We start from the raw sequence: 19,955 nt of genomic DNA, 5'->3' as shown, positions 1-19,955 counted from the left end.
GTAATCTGTAGGTGGGGGCGAAGTGACTATGCATAGGTAACAAACAAACAGCGAGTAGCAGCAGTGTACAGGGCGGGGTGTCAATGTAAATTGTCCGGTGGCGATTTTTATGAATTGTTCAGCAGTCTAATGGCTTGGGGGTAGAAGCTGTTGAGGAGCCTTTTGGTCCTAGACTTGGTGCTCCGGTATCACTTGGCATGCGGTAGCAGAGAAAACAGTCTATAACTTGTGTGACTGGAGTCTCTAACAATTTTATGGGCTTTCCTCTGACACTGCCTATTATTATAGGTCCTGGATGGGAGGAAGCTTGGCCCCAGTGATATACTGAGCGGTTCGCACTACCCTCTGTAGAGCCTTACGGTCAGATGCCGAGCAGTTGCCATACCAGGCGGTGATGCAACCGGTCAGGATGCTCTTGATGGTGCAGCTGTAGAACCTTTTGAGGATCTGGGGCCCACTCAGCAAACTGGATGTAGTCAATCACAGTGCCATCTGTTTTGTCACCAAAGCCCCATATACTACCCACCAATGCGACCTGTATGCTCTCGTTGGCTGGCCCTCACTACATATTTGTCGCCAAACCCACTGGCTCCAGGTCATCTATAAGTCTTTGCTAGGTAAAGCCCCGCCTTATCTCAGCTCACTGGTCACCATAGCAACACCCACCCGTAGCACCGCTCCAGCAGGTATATTTCACTGGTCACCCCCAAAGCCAACACTTCCTTTGGCCGCCTTTCCTTCCAGTTCTCTGCAGCCAATGACTGGAACGAATTGCAAAAATCTCTGAAGCTGGAGTCTTATATCTCCCTCTCTAACTTTAAGCATCAGCTGTCAGAGCAGCTTACCGATCATTGTACCTGTACACAGCCAATCTGTAAATAGCACACTCAACTACCTCATCCCCATATTGTTATTTATCCTCTTGCTCTTTTGCACCCCAGTATCTCTACTTGCACATCAACATCTATCACTCCAGAGTTAATGCTAAATTGGAATTACTTCGCCTCTAGGGCCTATTTATTGCCTTACCTCCCTACTCTTCTACATTTAAACACACTGTACAGTCGTGGCCAAAAGTTTTGAGAATGACACAAATATTAATTTTCACAAAGTCTGCTGCCTCAGTTTGAATGATGGCAATTTCAATATACTCCAGAATGTTATGAAGAGTGATCAGATGAATTGCAATTAATTGCAAAGTCCCTCTTTGCCATGCAAATGAACTGAATACCCCAAAAACATTTCCACTGCATTTCTGCAGAAGGCTTCAGGGCGCCCAAGAAAGTCCAGGAAGCTCCAGGAACGTCTCCTAAAGTTGATTCAGCTGCGAGATCGAGGCACCACCAGTACAGAGCTTGCTCAGGAATGGCAGCAGGTAGGTGTGACTGCATCTGCACGCACAGTGAGGCAAAGACTTTTGGAGGATGGCCTGGTGTCAAGAAGGGCAGCAAAGAAGCCACTTCTCTCCAGGAAAAACATCAGGGACAGACTAATATTCTGCAAAAGGTACAGGGAATTGGACTGCTGAGGACTGGGGTAAAGTCATTTTCTCTGATGAATCCACTTTCCGATTGTTTGGGGCATCCGGAAAAAAGCTTGTCCGGAGAAGACAAGGTGAGCGCTACCATCAGTCCTGTGTCATGCCAACAGTAAAGCATCCTGAGACCATTCATGTGTGGGGTTGCTTCTCAGCCAAGGGAGTGGGCTCACTCACAATTTTGCCTAAGAACACAGCCATGAATAAAGAATGGTACCAACACATCCTCCGAGAGCAACTTCTCCCAACCATCCAGGAACAGTTTGGTGATGATCAATGCCTTTTCCAGCATGATGGAGCACCTTGCCATAAGGCAAAAGTGATAACTAAGTGGCTCGGGGAACAAAATATCGATATTTTGGGTCCATGGCCAGGAAACTCCGCAGACCTTAATCCCATTGAGAACTTGTGGTCAATCCTCAAGAGGCGGGTGAACAAACAAAAACCCACAAATTCTGACAAACTCCAAGCATTGATTATGCAAGAATGGGCTGCCATCAGTCAGGATGTGGCCCAGAAGTTAATTGACAGCATGCCAGGGCAGAAAAAAGCCTTTGACACTCAGTATTCCATAGTAACATCTGACAAAAATATCTAAAGACACTGAAGCAGCAAACTTTGTGGAAATTAATATTTGTCATTCTCAAAACTTTTGGCCACGACTGTACATTCATTTTTCTATTGTGTTATTGACTGTACGTTTGTTTATGTGTAACTCTGTGTTGTTGTTTTTGTCGCACTGCTTTGCTTTATCTTGGCCAGGTCGCAGTTGTAAATGAGAACCTGTTCTCAACTGGCCTACCTGGTTAAATAAAGGTGAAATAAAATAAAAAAATAAAATGGCAAATCTTTTCAGTCTCCTGAGGGGAACAAGGTTTTGTCGTGCCCTCTTCACAACTGTCTTGGTATGTTTGGACCATGATAGAAAGACAGGCAGGTGAAGGGGAGAGAGAGAGAGAGAGAGAGATAGAGACAGAGACAGACAGAGACAGAGACAGAGACAGATAGTGAAGGAGAGAGAGAGTGAAGGAGAGAGAGAGAATGAGAGAGAGGTAACTTCCACAAAGCTGAGAATGACCTGAGTGACAAGGCAAGAAGGGCCTTCTATGCCATCAAAAGGAACATAAAATCTGACATACCAATTAGGATCTGGCTAAAAATACTTGAATCAGTTATAGAACCCATTGCCCTTCATCGTTGTGAGGTCTGTGGTCTGCTCACCAACCTAGAATTCAGTAAATGGGACCATCACCATTTTGTGAAATATCCTCTGTGTGCAACGCATAACACCAAATAATGCATGCAGAACAGAATTAGGCCGATACCCGCTAATTATCAAAATCCTGGTCCTGGGGCTCTGTTCACAAACAGAGCCCCAGGACAGCAACACAATTAGACCCAGCCAAATCATGAGAAAACAAAAAGAGAATTACTTGACACATTGGAAAGAATTAACAAAAATACAGAGCAAACTACAATGCTATTTGGCCCTAAACAGAGACTACACAGGTGGCAGAATGCCTGACCACAGTCACTGACCCAAAATGAAGGAAAGCTTTGACCATGTACAGACTCAGTGAGCATAGCCTTGCTATTGAGAAAGGTTGCCGAAGGCAGACATGGTTCTCAAGAGAAGACAGGCAATGTGCACACTGCCCACAAAATTAGGTGGAAACTGAGCTGCACTTCCTAACGTTCTGCCAAATGTATGACCTCAGATTACACTGACCCACAAAGAATTCGAAAACAAATCTAATTTTGATAAACTCCCATATCTATTGGGTGAAATATCACGGTGTGCAATCACAGCACCACAAATAGGGCAAGTAATGAAGAACAAACACCATTATAAATACAATATTTATGTTTATTTATTTTCCCTTTTGTACTATAACTATTTGCACATTGTTACAACGCTGTATATAGACATAATATGACATTTGAAATGTCTCTGTTATTTTGTCATATTAACTGTTCACTTTTTATGGTTTATTTCACTTTTGTTGATCCATTTCACTTGCTTTGGAAATGTAAAAAGATGTTTCCCATGCCAATAAAGTCCCTTGAATTGAACTGAATTGAGAGAGAGGAGAGAGGAGAGAGAGAGGAGAAAGAAAGAAAGAAAGAGTGAAAGAGTGAAAGAGGTGTGTGTGTGTGTGTGTGTGTGTGTGTGTGTGTGTGTGTGTGTGTGTGTGTGTGTGTGTGTGTGTGTGTGTGTGTGTGTGTGTACGTGTAATGCATTATCATGCAGAAGCGAAATTAACACCTCTATGTTCTACAGACTGCTTACTGAATGGTAACCACTAACCAGACAGGCAGTGGGGGGGGGGGAGACATCACTTTACAACATATGGGTTTTTTATCATTCCATGTGCAATTATTGTAAATCTGATGGTGACCATTGCAGACTTGGTCATTAATAGTTTGTGGTCAGGATGAGAATAAACTTGGCTTCCTTCCTGCTGGCTCTCTCTCTCCCTGGGAAAGAGGAAGGATCCACGTCTAACACACACGCACACGCACACACGCACACGCACACACACACAGTGAGCGTCCGGTTGTCATGCTTTTATTACTCATTCCAGTACCTTCCATGTTAGCCATGTCACAGTCACCCCGAGAGAAGAGGAGAGGGGCCAGAGGAAGACTGGGTCATGTGACTGACTGACTGACATGGGAACAATATGCTATTATGATTATGACCATTTCAGTCAATAGTATTTTATTTGTTTATCTGTTGGCCAAATAAATACAGGTTCACTGAAACAGCTGCATCTGTGAGTTTAGGGGGTAGCTAGCAGTAGGGGTTAAGGACAAGGAGTAGCGGCTAGTGGAAGAGGATAGGGTCAAGGACTGAGGGAATGGCTTTGTTGGTAGAACAGATGAGCAGTGTCATCACCATGACCACAGCCCAGCCATACGATTGAGTGTCACAACCTTTAACCTTTATGCAGCCATTACAGGGTCTAGTTACTATAGGGATACTCCGATAGGTCTCCCGTTCTCTATTTTGTATTATTGTAAAGCACTTTGAGAATGAAAGACTTTATACAAACAAAGTTATGTTATTATCACAGCATAAAAAAAGGACAGAGGAAATAAATAAATACAAATGCCTTTAAAACACCTTAATGAATTGAGTACAATAAATTAATGCCGGGATGAGGTTGAAATAAATAAATAAATACATAAATAATCTGATAAAGAGAGCTTGAAATACTTAAATCACACAAATCATAATCTTCATTTTCACTGTCTTCTTATTATCTTAGTTCTGTAGTTCCTGGTTGAGAGAGATCTTAGTTCTGTAGTTCCTGGTTGAGAGAGATCTTAGTTCTGTAGTTCCTGGTTGAGAGAGATGAACCTGCTGAACCTGCTGCTGACGATGATGATGATCTAGGATCATGGTCTGATGGTTATTTAATCAGTGGGTCACACTGTATTCCTCTCTGTGTGTGTGGGAGAGAGAGAGAGAGAGAGAGAGAGAGAGAGAGAGAGAGAGAATTTAGGATTGAGCTAGTTTGTTCTGAAGGTTGTAGGGTTTTGGGTTCATGGTGTAGTGCGCAGTGTGTAGGGGTTGACTGACCTGTTCCAGTGATGCTAGCTCAGCAGGGAGCCATCTGGCTTTGGGGTTGATGCACTTCCACTGCTCCCCACTGGCGAAACTGTGGAAGTACAGACAGACATACAAACACACACACAGAGACAGAGAGACACAGAGAGAGAGAGAGAGACACAGAGAGAGAGAGAGAGACACACAGCGAGAGAGAGAGAGAGAGAGAGAGAGAGAGAGAGAGAGAGAGAGAGAGAGAGACAGAGAGACAAAGAGAGCGAGAGAGTCACACAGAGAGAGAGAGATGCACAGAGAGAGAGAGAAAGAGAGAGAGAGAGAAAGAGAGAAAGAGAGAGAGACGCAGAGAGAAAAAGAGAGAGAGACAGACACAGAGACAGACAAATAGAGAGACAGGGACAGAAAGAGGGGAGGGAGAGAGGACGAGATAAGATGAGAGAGAGATGTAATTAAAGGTATGAATACAATCTCTTACATTTCCAGTATACAGATGATATAATTACGTTCCGCCCCCCCCTAACCAACCCTCAGATATAAATCGACCTGCGGCTGAATCTAGTTGCCTACCCATGGTCTAACGAATTAACTTGGCAAATGTGAGTATTTGCCTGCTCCTCTGCATCTGTGCGAATATGTGTGTGTGTGTGTGTGTGTGTGTGTGTGTGTGTGTGTGTGTGTGTGTGTGTGTGTGTGTGTGTGTGTGTGTGTGTGTGTGTGTGTGTGTGTGTGTGTGTGTGTGTGTGTGTGTGTGTGTGTGTGTGTGTGTTCTTACATGTATGCTCTGAGGTTACATTTCCCACGAGGTATCTGAATAAGACACTGTGTGATTGGTTCTGCTGGATGTTTTTTGGATGTCTTCAAACAGCAATTTAGAGGCCTCATTCCCTGGGAACGCACTGCATCACACACACACTTTAAACATGCAGTACTTGACGCTATCAGCACACAAACAAGCGTTAAACATGCAGTACACACTAGCAACACACACTGTAACATAAGTGTAACATGCGCACAAAATCTGGAATCCAACACACACCATACTCACACGCACAGCAATACACTTCCAATATACCACAACTACACACTAACACAGCAATACACACAGTGATGCTATATACCATAAATACACACACACACAACCAAAAACATACAACCACACCCACACTTACCTTCCAATGTAAAGGAGAGGATGGCCATGGTCAGCACCAGTAGACACAGCACACGGCTATCAGAGAAAAACACACACATCTTCAAATGGTAGCTGTGTCGCTAACACTAGCTGCTAAAACCTGCTCTTGCTGTCTCTTTGTTCTGATGTAGAGACAGGGAGTTAGGGTCCTCTTATAAGGCATTAGAAAACAGGAACTAATGAGGCCATAATTCACTGTGTTTCTTAAAAATTTGGAAACACGCTGTCACTCTGAGTCGATGACACACACACGCACACAGGCACTCGCGTTGCACAGTGTTATCGGATGGCAGAGCTGGATAATCTCTAATGATGATTATTGCTTAATGTCTGTATGTTGAGGCGGTGAGGTAAGTAGGGCCCACACTCTTCAGGAGAAGTATGTTCTTCAATGACAATTATTTTTATTGGTCAAGTGATCAAGTAAGTTTTCCTAGCAAGTCACACACACACAGTTTTATCTGATGGCACAGGTTGGGGAGCTGAGGTAAGGATAACCTTGGGGAGGTGAGGTAAGGATAACCTTCAGGAGAACTATGACTCTGTTCTATGAAAATGATTTTTCTAGAAAGGCAAGCAGTGTAGTAATCTTTTCAATTAAGTAACTGTTGGGGGATGATGTGACCCTTGAACGAGATGGCCACATTTAACAGAGTTCCGCACAAGTAATTTCCAATTCATAATCTTACCTCCACATTTCAAGTTCAACCCCATTAGCTTTAATCAAAAAAGCCATGCTACAAAAAGTGACATTAAATGTGACATTTTTACCCGGACTCGAGCAATAGTCACAGAAAAAGCCTCAAAGAAACAGCTAGCTTCAGGAGCAAGAGGACCGGTCCCTTCCCGAGGCCCAACAACTGCCAACCTCGTCCTCTGTCGAAGACATCCTTTCTGAGCTGAGATCCCAACGTACAGAACTCAACATCAAACTAGATGGCATTAACTCTCAGCTCAGTGCGATAGGGGGCAAGGTGACAGCCCTGGAAAATGCCTGACATCAACAACAAGATAACCATAAACGCGGGCGCCTGGATGAGGCAGAGGAGCAAATCCTATCCATGGAAAACTCACTGGCAGACGCCATGGAAACAATAGCATCTGTAACACTTCGTTGACCAAGGCATCTTCAGGGGATTCAAATACCCAAACGAGCTCAGGATCCTTCAAGGAGCCCGTACTTTAAAATGGCGCCGGAAGAAATGGCAGCAGTTTTACGGGCGCCCAACCAATTGTGCTTTATGTGGGGTTATTTGCATTATTTGTAACTTATTTTGTACATAATGTTTCTGCAACCGTATCTTACGGCAGAAAAGAGCTTTAATAATAACAAACTTATCCTATAGATCCCTCTTAGGAATTTGCTCCCTCATTTCGGTTTTATTTAGTCCAAACGATTAGGCCTATGTCCTTTGGGGGATGTATTTGTAGGCTGGGCTATTGATTTTATTTACTTAATTTCTCCCTCTCTTTTTTACTGTGGTCTGGATGGGGGCTAGGTTGTCACTTAATGCGGGGCGGAGAGAATCAGGCATTTTTTTATTTCTCTCTTGGGAGACGTTGTGCGTTGCGAACTGTTCCCATTTTTCGGAACACAGAATTGTGACTGAGCGTGGGGTTAACAGATCCAACAGGATATGTCGAGTTGTTTGGCAACTCGGCTGGGGTTTTCAGAGATTTTTATTTTATTTTATGTGATCGCAGCTGTAACTATTATCCACCTATACCCAGAGATGACTTGCACTAGAGTTCGATTACTGTTCGATGACATTGACTAGTACCTTAAATCTACTCACATGGAACTGCCATGGGCTAGCTCATACAATAAAACGGAAAAACATACTATGTGCTCTCAAAAAGGAAAAAGCAGACTTTGCGCTAGTACAAGAGACACACCTCTGTGATGATATACTCCACAGAGCTTGGGTGTGATAGGTGTATTTTTCATCTTCCAGATCAAACAGTAGAGGCACAGCCATACTTATCCATAAGCATGTTCCATTCATAATTGACAAAAACATATCTGATCCGGAGGGGAGTTTATTCTGATAACTGGGTCACTGTATGGACAACCAATTACTATCTTAAATATAAATGCCCCTAACACAGATACTCCTGCTTTCATGTCAAAAATGATAACCCTGTTCAATGAGCATTGTGTTTCCTTTGGAGTGCTGGCTGGAGATTTTAATTGTACCCTTAACTCTGGACAAATCATCTCAAGTCTCAATGGTAGACCATTCCATTCTTGTGGGTCGGCTAAGGAGTATTGGTGTCTTTGAGGGATCTTTGGCCTGGTTTGCTAACTACCTCTCTCAAAGAGTGCAGTGTATAAAGTCAGAACATCTGCTGTCTCAGCCACTGCCTGTCACCAAGGGTGTACCCCAAGGCTCGATCCTAGGCCCCACGCTCTTCTCAATTTACATCAACAACATAGATCAGGCTGTAGGAAGCTCTCTCATCCATTTATATTCCGATGAATACTCTTACTTATTGTCCAACAAGGTTTCACATATCAAAGCTGCAGGCTAAAGTTAAATCTAGACTTGATTTCCTCTATTGTAATCGCTCCCCTTTCACCCCAGCTGCCAAACTAACCCTGATTCAGATGACCATCCTACCCATGCTAGATTACGGAGACGTAATTTATAGATCGGCAGATAAGGGTGTTCTCGAGAGGCTAGATGTTCTTTACCATTCGGCCATCAGATTTGCCACGAATGCTCCTTATAGGACACATCACTGCACTCTATACTCTTCTGTAAACTGGTCATCTCTGTATACCTGTAGCAAGACCCACTGGTTGATGCTTATTTATAAAACTATTTTTGGTCTCACTTCTCCCTATCTGAGATATCTACTGCAGCCTTCATCCCCCACATACAACACCCATTCTGCCAGTCACATTCTATTCAAGGTCCCCAAAGCACACACATCCCTGGGTCGCTCGTCTTTTCAGTTCGCTGCAGCTAGCGACTGGAACAAGCTGCAACAAACACTCAAACTGGACAGTTTTATCTCAATCTCTTCATTCAAAGACTCAATCATGGACACTCTTACTGACAGTGGCTGCTTTGCGTGATGTATTGTTGTCTCTACCTTCTTGCCCTTTGTGCTGTTGTCTGTGCCCAATAATGTTTGTACCCTTTTTTATGCTGCTACCATGTTGTGCTGCTGCCATGTTGTGTTGCTACAGTGGCTTGCGAAAGTATTCACCCCCTTGGCATTTTTCCTATTTTGTTGTCTTACAACCTGGAATTAAAATAGATTTTTTGGGGGGGTTGTACCGTTTGATTTACACAACATGCCTACCACTTTGAAGATGCAAATAATTTTTGATTGTGAAACAAACAAGAAATAAGACAAAAAAAACTTGAGCGTGCATAACTATTCACCAAACCCCCCCCGCAAAGTCAATACTTTGTTGAGCCACCTTTTGCAGCAATTACAGCTGCAAGTCTCTTGGGGTATGTCTCTATAAGCCTGGCACATCTAGCCAATCGGATTTTCCCCCATTCTTCAAAGCAAAACTGCTCCTTCAAGTTGGATGGGTTCCGCTGGTGTACAGCAATTGGATTGAGGTCTGGGCTTTGACTAGGCCATTCCAAGACATTTAAATGTTTCCCCTTAAACCACTCGAGTGTTGCTTTAGCAGTATGCTTAGGGTCATTTCAGCCGGCCCAGTATCAAATCTCTGTATTTAGCGCCATCCATCATTCCTTCAATTATGACCAGTTTCCCAGTCCCTGCCGATGAAAAACATCCCCACAGCATGATGCTGCCACCACCATGCTTCACTGTGGGGATGGTATTCTCGGGGTGATGAGAGGTGTTTGGTTTGCGCCACACATAGCGTTTTCCTTGACGGCCAAAAAGCAAGATTTTAATCTCATCTAACCAGAGTACTTTCTTCCATATGTTTGGGGAGTCTCCCACATGCCTTTTGGCGAACACCAAGCGTGTTTGCTTATTTGTTTCTTTAAGCAATGTCTTTTTTTCTGGCCACTCTTCCATAAAGCCCAGCTCTGTGCAGTGTACGGCTTAAATTGGTCCTATGGACAGATACTCCAATCTCCATTGTGAAGCTTTGCAGCTCCTTCAGAGTTATCTTTGGTCTCTTTGTTGCCTCTCTGATTAATGACCTCCTTGCCTGGTCAGTGAGTTTTGGTGGGCGGCCCTCTCTTGGCAGGTTTGTTGTGGTGCCATATTCTTTCCATTTTTTAATAATGGATTTAATGGTGCCCCGTGGGATGTTCAAAGTTTTGGATATTTTTTTATAACCCAACCCTGGTCTGTACTTCTCCACAGCTTTGTCCCTGATCTGTTTGGAGAGCTCCTTGGTCTTCATGGTGCCGCTTGCTTGGTGGTGCCCCTTGCTTAGTGGTGTTGCAGACTCTGGGTCCTTTCAGAACAGGTGTATATATACTGAGATCATGTGACAGATCATGTGACACTTAGATTGCACACAGGTGGACTTTATTTAACTAATTATGTGACTTCTGAAGGTAATTGGTTGCACCAGATCTTATTTAGGGGCTTCATAGCAAAGGGGTTGAATACATATGCAAGAACCACTTTTCTTCTCTGTAATTTTTTTCATTTCACTTCACCAATTTGGACTATTTTGTGTATGTCCATTACATGAAATCAAAATCAAAATCCATTTAAATTACAGGTTGTAATGCAACAAAATAGGAAAAACACCAAGGGGGATGAATACTTTTGCAAGGCACTGTACCATGTTGTCATCATGATGTGCTGCTACCATGCTGTGTTGTCATGTGTTGCTGCCATGCTATGTTGTTGTCGTAGGTCTCTCTTTATGTCGTAGGTCTCTCTTTTTGTTCTTAACTGACTTGCCTAGTTAAATAGAGGTTAAATAAAATAATAAAAGTCCCCACCACAAACCCTTGATCGGCAAAGATATTGAACTCTCTTACTAAAGAGATGAGACTGATAGATATCTGGAGAGAGACTTATAGCTCATCTATGGACTATACGTACTACTCTAATGTCCATAACATCTACTCTTGTATAGATTACATTTTTATCCCAAAGTGTTCAATACATTCTGCCCCTTGTACAATCAGACCCATAGCACGCCTTTGCCTGCCTCCACTTTGACCTCTGTAAAAACATCCCGAGGTCAAAGAGCTGGAAATTCAACACCTTAATGTCATCAAACAAAGCATTCCATACATTGGTTACTACATCGATAGGCAACTACACACAAGACAACAAAGACTCTCCCGTTTCTCCAGCCACAATGTGGGACGCTGCCAAAGCCACACTAAGAGGTCGTCTAATTGTATATGCTTCCTCTAAGAAAAAAGCAATGGAAGCACACAGGTTAGATCTTGAGAGGGAGCTGGAACGCTGTGAAAAAGTACATAAACAATCCCCAGACAGCGCCTCCTGGATTCAACTTAAAGTAGCCAAAGCCAAACTAAACTTGGACTATACTCGGGAGACATACCAGAAATACCACGCCCCTGTCTTACTGGCTTCACTGGGTTCTGAGAAGGTGTTCCACGCCCCTGTCTTGCTGGCTTCACTGGGTTCTGAGAAGGTGTTCCACACCCCTGTCTTGCTGGCTTCACTGGGTTCTGAGAAGGTGTTCCACGCCCCTTTCTTGCTGGCTTCACTGGGTTCTGAGAAGGTGTTCCACACCCAACTCCTGCTGGCTTCACTGGGTTCTGAGAAGGTGTTCCACACCCCTGTTTTGTTGGCTTCACTGGGTTCTGAGGTGTTCCACACCCCTGTCCTGCTGGCTTTACTGGATGCTAAGAAGGCGTTCGGCAGGATGGAGTGGAGCTTTTTGTTCTCAGTCTTAGAAAAGTTCAATATGGGCCCAAACTTTATTAAATGGATTAAGTCCCCATATTCTCATTCAAATGCCATGGTGACTACTAACGGTCTAAATTCTGACAGATTCCCTTTGGGACGTGGCACAAGACAAGGATGCTTGCTGTCTCCCTTGCTCTATTTGTTGGGGGCGGAGTCTTTGGTGGAGTTGATAAGGATCAATCCAAGTATTATGGGTGTTTCTGCAGGCGGCCTTCAGTACCTCTGAAAGTGGAACCTGTATGCATGTATTTTGGAGTTGTAGAGAGATTATCAGATTTTGCCAATCTATACATACTGCTGCACAGAAAATATTAGATGTACAGTTTTATATGACCCTGTGTCTCTATCTTCTTAATGCCCAGCAGGACTTTGTTCTTGATCCAGACAGAGAAAATGTGTTTATGACTATCACATACTTTGCTAAGAAATGTATTTTTCTACTGTGGGATTCTAATTCTTCTCCTACATTTAAAATGTGGATTGACCAGATTGTTTTCTTTCTTACTCTTGAAAAGCTCACTTATGACCTCCACAAGAGACAGCCCAGGTTTGATAGACTCTGGACTCCAATACTCAACTATATTTCAAATTGGACAGAATGAATGGGGTGATTTGGGAAATTAGTGAATATACATGTTGTGTCAGATGCTGTAAAAAAGAATGATTTGCTCGTTGTCTCAGCTAACGCTGGAAATAGCTAACATGATCCCAGATAGTGCTGCTGCAAGTTTGTTGTTTTGTTTTATATTTTATTTTATTCTATTATTTATGTCTGCCACATCTGTGAATGTGGAATGTGTTTTGTTTGTTGATTGAAAAACAAGAAAACGTTTACTATCTCGGAACCATGCAGCTCAAAGATGCACTGTCCTATTTCAGTCTATAATATCTATCAGAGGTGGTTTGGTGTAGGACCCTTGTGTGATGTGTACCCCTGCCTGAGACCTGAAGATGTGTGTTAGCTCTCTTTGCTAATGCTTTGGCATATAACACAGTATTGTGGCACCCAGTCGGTCACAAACACAAACTATGGCCCCGCTCAGTTAAAACCACTAAACCAGTTGTCTGGGATAAATCCACTGCATTCTTCCTGCTCAGCTATTTGAAGGTAGAAATGTTACATATAGCTCCCAAATAAACTAAAGAGTAATTACTTGACTTAAACCCTTGGCTCCTATAAGTAACATAGGCTGTTGGCAAATGTAAAATATTAATTATTGGTAACTATCAGGAAATGACACTATACCATTACCATGTAATTGCTGAGTACATATCAGGTACATAGAGAACAACAGTAAAATAAAGCTTGTCTCTGTCTGAAAGGTTCTGATCAGTAAAATATGACATTTGATTTTATAATTGGATCTGTCTATCCTATTTGTTTAGGGAGTTTTTATTTGGTTGCTAGGCAGAGAGAGGGGTGGAGGTATAGAGAGCAGGAATATCAGTTACTCACCCCTCCCAGTCCCGCTCCCTCCCACTCCAACTATTAATAATAACCACAGAGGTCCATATTAGACTGAACACTGGGTTATTCATAGGAATTACCATTAGGCCGTGAGACAATTGTGACATGAATTGTGCCTGTGTGCCATTCAAAGGGTGAATGGGAAAGACAAAAGATTTAAGTGTCTTTGAATGGGATATGGTAGTAGGTGCCTCTTTGAGTGTGTCAAAAATTGCAATGCTGCTGGGTTTCCCGTGTGTATCAAGAATGGTCCATCAGCCAAAGGACATCCAGCCAACTTGACACAACTATGGGAAGCATTGGAGTCAACATGGGCCAACATCCCTGTGGAACTCTTTCAACACCTTGTAGAGTCCACGCCCCGACGAATTGAGGCTGTTCAGAGGGAAAATGGGGTCTCAACTCAATATTAGAAAGGTGTTCCTAATGTTCTGTACGCTCAGTGTATACACGTACTGCGACATACACACATGTACGTGCACGCCTGCCCACGCACACACACAGAGTTACAGAGGAAAGCCCCTTCATACACACACACACACAGTTTTAGCGCATCTAACAATCTCAAAACAATTTTGAGCAATCTCACTTAATTTTAGATGTCATCTAATTTCCAACCACTACAGAAACGACAGTTCCTTCCTGTGTGTGTTAGTCAATCTGACTCCACTATGTCCGCTATGAGGAACCTATAGGTCAGTTTTTCCTACTCAATGCACATGACTGTAGTGTAAGCATAGCCATATATGGCTATTTCTGTGTCAGTTACCTAAATATGTCTAGAGGACTCTTGTAACCAAAAGTCTGTTTTAGCATAGGCAGCGCCATTGAGGGCTTTTACCATTTTGAAGTAGTCAACTGGGTGGGACTTCTTATGGGTTAAAGAAGGATCACATAATTCCATCCAGGTCATTAGGGGGGGGATCAGCCAATGAATTTTACTTGAGAGCAAACATTCCAGACTGCAGGTGGCAGTAAATCGCCAACCTTGGCCTTTATACCTTTTCCACCCTCAGCAGGACGGACACAACCAGATGCATCCGGTTTTCAGGGGGAATGGAAAGAGAGTCTGTGAGGTGACTTCCACTTTTGGATATTTACAAGGCAACACTCCATCTTAACTCCTCCTCCACGTGTACTGGATTGGTTGAACAGTGCAAAAGAGAACCTCCCCATACCGTTTTCTGAAGAAAAAAAGAAAGAAACGCTGCGTTTCTTTTACGCCTGCTACGTTAGGTTATACCTGTTCAAACTACACGCTTAACGTGGCAGTTTCAGTTTGTTTACCAACTCATAGATGTAGTAGAAGAAGAAAATGGCCTCCTACTATATTTTGACATAAGAAATACATTCTTACCCAAAATTGTAAAACAATATGAAACATTTGAAAACCTAAATGATGAAGACAAACTTAAATAAATACTTGCTGAAAAACCAAAATGCTCTGTTTTGGCATTAATTTGTCACCCAAGTCATAGACTGTTCTCTCTGCTACTGCACGGCAAACGGTACTGGAGCTTCAAGTCTAGATCCAAAATGCTCCTCAACAGCTTCTACCCCCAAGCCATAAGACTGCTGAACATTGACACCCCTCCCCCCTTGTTTTTACACTGCTGCAACTCTCTGTTTATTATCTATGCATAGTCACTTTACCCCTACCATGTACAAATTACCTCGACTAACCTGTACCCGGCACATTGACTTGGTACCGATACCCCTTGTATATAGCCTCGTTATTGTTATTTTATTGTGTTACTTTTTAGTTTATTTAGTCAATATTTTCATAACTCTATTTGTTGAACTGCATTGTTGGTTCAGTGTTTGTAAGTAAGCATTTCACAGTAAGGTCTACCTGTTGTATTTGGCGCATGTGACAAATAACATTTGATTTGATGATTTCAACCTGAGAGACAACCAGTGAAACGTATAGTGTGATTATTCATATTTGCCTATTCATTATTATTATTAGAGGTTCAAGCAGCAAAGCTGGTGAAACCCTATTGTATTTTTGTTCTGGTTTATTATTATTATTATTATACGTATTCTGCCAATTAGGTGGGGAAAAAATGCTCATTCCCATGAGATGGTAAGGCCTAGGAGGTTGCAACCTTGCATGACAGTAAAGGGCCAAGAGCCACACCCTCTCCTGCAATGCCATGCCAATTAGCCACATGGTGCCGTGATAACAACCGCTTGAAAATGCTAACTTTGAAAGCTCACTCCCCTCTCCCCGTTTGAGCTGAGTCCTGAAATTCAGTATATAGGTCACCCTCCTCAGGTTATCACTAGTTAATACAGCCACAAAGTAAAAATTGGCCATATTTGAAAAATGTATGAAAACAAAAATTACCTTTTGGTCTTAATTTAAGGTTAGGGTTAGGCATAAAGTTAGCAGTGTGGTTAAGGTTAAGGTCAGGTTTAAAATCAGATTTTAAGAAAATAAATTGTTGAAATGGGAGGGGTTTAGGACTTTTTGGCTGTGGTAACTAGTGACGACCCATTCCTCACAAAGACCAAATTTGCCTCAAGAACTCATAAAATCCGCCATGATGTATTTTCCACCATTTAGAATTTTATCAAAAACACTTAAAACGCCACTCCTCAGGCACTGAATAACCAATTTGCACGAAACTTGATACATGGCATCTATGAACCAAGTTCTCACAACGCAACATTTTCCAGGCTAGCATCTCAAACAACATGTCATCTACAGACCAATAAACATTCAGATGGGCGTGGCCTAGCACATAAATGCATATAAATTAGACACAGATATTCGTATTGTAACAAAACTTGGTACATGTGTTCCAAACACTGTCAAGACTCAACATATGCAACAGCACTAGCAGTTCTGGGGGGGCCTAAATGTGGAGTATGAAATAATTTTTACATAACTAATTTTTGCTATCGTTCTTTTTTTACATCCGTTATTAGACAGTGGCAACGCGGAACATGGTCTTTTGCCTGCTAATGCCTGCAATGCAGTGAAGAAAACAATATGACAACAATAACGTCTAATGTAACTGGCCTCTCTAACAGTACAACTGGACCCAGCTTGGCCCCCCCAGTTGAAATGGTCTAGAACCGCCACTGTGCAACAGCACATGTTTATATCTCTTGATCTGTTTGACTTAGTGATGGAATTTGGCATACATATGAGATATGAGTCAAGCTAACCTGCAAAGTATGGTTCAGTTTGGCTGCATGGTGGTGCTGTTGGACAGGAAAAAACATTCATGCAAGCTCATTGGCTTACAGCGGTCATATTGTTTCAGCTAGAGTCCTAGAAAAACAGGTCCCGCGGTTCTGGAGAAGAAGACATTTAAAGTAGTTAACATCATTATACGAGCGCTGGAGATAAGGGTGAGGGCTATTGGGTCTGGGAAGGTGTGACGTAGTTGATGTTTGTATAATGTTGTTGTTGTTACCGCCCCAATAGACGCACAGACGATGCAATCGCCATTGCACTGCACACTGCCCTATCTCATCTGGAAAAGTGGAATACCTATGTAAGAATGCTGTTCATTGACTATAGTTCAGCATTCAACACCATAGTACCCTCCAAGCTCATCATTAAGCTCGGGGCCCTGGGTTTGAACCCCGCCCTGTGCAACTGGGTCCTGGACTTCCTGATGGGCCGCCCCAGGTGGTGAAGGTAGGAAACAACACCTCCACTTCGCTGATCCTCAACACAGGGGCCCCACAAGGGTAGGTGCTCAGCCCCCTCCTGTACTCCCTGTTCACTCATGACTGCGTGGCCACGCATGCCTCCAACTCAATCATCAAGTTTGCAGATGACACAATAGTAGAAGACCTGATTACCGACAATGACGAGACAGCCTACAGAGTGGAAGTGAGGGCCCTGGGAGTGTGGTGCCAGGAAAATAACCTCTCACTCAATGTCAACAAAAAAAGGAGCTGATCGTGGTCTTCAGGAAACAGTCGAGGGAGCAAGCCCCTATCCACATCGACAGGACCGCAGAGGAGCAGGTGGAAAGCTTCAAATTCCTCTGCGTACACATCATTGACAAACTGAAATGGTCCACCCACATGACAGTGTGGTGAAGAAGGCTCAATAGCGCCTCTTCAACCTCAAGAGGCTGAAGAAATTTGGCTTGGCACCTAAAACCCTCACAAACTTTTACAGATGCATAATTGATCCTGTCTGGCTGTATCTCTGCCCGCAACCGCAGGGCTCTCCAGAGGGTGGTGCGGTCTGCCCAACGCATCCCCGGGGGAAAACTACCTGCCCTCCACGACACCTACAGCACCCAATGTCACAGGAAGGCCAAAAAGATCATAAAGGACAACAACCACCCGAGCCACTGCCTGTTCACCCCGCTATCATCCAGAAGGCAAGGTCAGTACAGGTGCATCAAAGCTGGGACCGAGAGACTGAAAAACAGCTACTATCTCAAGGCCATCAGACTGTTAAATAGCCATTACTAAGCGACTTCCACCTGGTTACGTAACCCTGCACCTTAGAGGCTGCTGCCCCATATACACAGACTTGTAATCACTGGCCACTTAATAATGGAACACCAGTCACTTTAATAATGTTTACGTATTTTTGCTATACTCATCTCATATGTATATACTGTATTCTATTCTATTGTATTTTAGTCTATGCCACTCCGACATTGCTCATCCTAATATTTATATATTCCTTAATTCCATTCTTTTACTTTTAGATTGTGGGTATTGTTAGATATTACTGCACTGTTGGACCTAGAAACACAAGCCTTTCACTAGACCCGCAATGACATATGCTAAATGTGTATGTGGCAAATACATTGATTTGATTTTATCAAATTTATTCAACAAGCTATAGTGGATGTTGAAAGATGGTCGATTGACTGGGGTTTTAAACTGTCAGTCTTGTTGTATGTTCTTCTTGAAGAAGAAAGTTGCTGATAATATACAGTTGTTTCTGTATGGACAGCCTATGGGGAGGGTTTCTAAGTATAAATATTTGGGTCTATGGTTCAATGGGCAATATACATGGAAAGATCATGTCATAAATGTTGAAACAACGTATAAGAAGGTCGTGAATCTTATCCGCTCGATCTCTGGATATGAATGGGGTGCTGACAGACAATCGTTGATTGATGTTTATAGAGCTCTGATCAGGATGACAATTGATTACGGGTGTATAGTTTATGGAACAGCGGCAAAAACTTGGCTTCAGAGGCTGGACAGAATCCAGTATATAGCTTTAAGGATATGTATTGGGGCATTTAAATCAACATATGTGCCTTACTAGTGGAGGCAGGTGAGATGCCTTTGGATGTATGGCGTAAAAAAGTGTCATTAGCTTATAGGGTTAGGTTGAAAGGCTGTGAGGTTGAGCATCTCACTGATACTGTTCTAGATGACTGTTGGGAGTATACTAGTAGACAAGGCAGTGGTTTTGGTTGGACAGTTGGAAAGCTTGCTGATGAGAGTGGTTTGACGGAGTTGGAGGTTGGCCCTTCTGTGGTGATAGGGGATGTTCCTCCATTGTTACTCCCAGATCCTGTTGCTGATCTAACATTGGTAGAGAAAAGGAAAGATTGGTCAAAGTCAGTGATATAGGGAAACTGGTGACAATTACATTGGTAGAAGTTAATGTTTTTTTTTACCGCTTTTCCCAGATGGATCCAAGGACCCAGATAGTGGGCACACAGGAGCAGGTGTTTACATTCCTGAATTTGATGTGCAGATATGTAGAAGACTAACAGATGAACTGTCAGTATACTCAGTTGAACTGTTGGCGATAGTAGTTGACCTCCAGTGGGTGGAGGACGTACAACCTGTTAAAATTATAGCATGCTCAGATTCTCTGTCTGTATTGATAGTTTACCATCTAGTAAATCTAATAGGAGTGACCTTCTGCTGGATCCCAGCACATTCGAGTGTGGAAGGGAATGAAGTTGTAGACCAGATAGTTAAAGAGCTTTGAAACAAGATATAATTGATATTTATGTTCCACTGGGTAGAGGTGAGGCCAAATGTAAGATCAGAGCCAGAAGAGATGGCCCAAGGGCCGGCATTTCCAGTGCATCGGAAAGTATTCAGACCCCTTGACTTTTTCCACATTCTGTTACGTTATTGCCTTATTCTTAAATTGATTTTTTTTTTTACATTTTCCTCAATCTACACACAATACCCCACAATGATAAAGTGAAAACAGATTATTTTAATTTTTTTTGCAAATGTATTAAAAATAAAAAACAGAAATACCTTATTTACATAAGTATTCAGACTCTTTGACATGAGTCTCGAAATTTAGCTCAGGTTCATCCTGTTTCCATTGATCATCCTTGAGATGTTCCTACAACTTAATTGAAGTCCACCTGTGGCA

At 42.7% G+C, this 19,955-nt stretch overlaps 1 long non-coding RNA gene across 1 annotated transcript; it reads right to left on the bottom strand.

Annotated features, from left to right (window-relative positions):
* Positions 1–3,859: 3,859 nt before the first annotated feature.
* LOC106579500 (uncharacterized) lies at positions 3,860–6,426 on the bottom strand. Its single transcript, XR_001322668.2, has 4 exons — positions 6,278–6,426; positions 5,881–6,004; positions 5,124–5,202; positions 3,860–4,986 (listed from the first exon to the last, which is right to left on the bottom strand). It is a non-coding gene; the product is annotated as an uncharacterized lncRNA (long non-coding RNA).
* Positions 6,427–19,955: the final 13,529 nt, after the last annotated feature.

This window comes from Salmo salar, chromosome ssa19 (genome assembly GCF_905237065.1).
Source record: "Salmo salar chromosome ssa19, Ssal_v3.1, whole genome shotgun sequence".
Lineage (NCBI taxonomy): Eukaryota > Metazoa > Chordata > Actinopteri > Salmoniformes > Salmonidae > Salmo > Salmo salar.
Note: the sequence above shows the minus strand (reverse complement) of the source record. Positions and strands in the feature narration are given on the sequence as shown.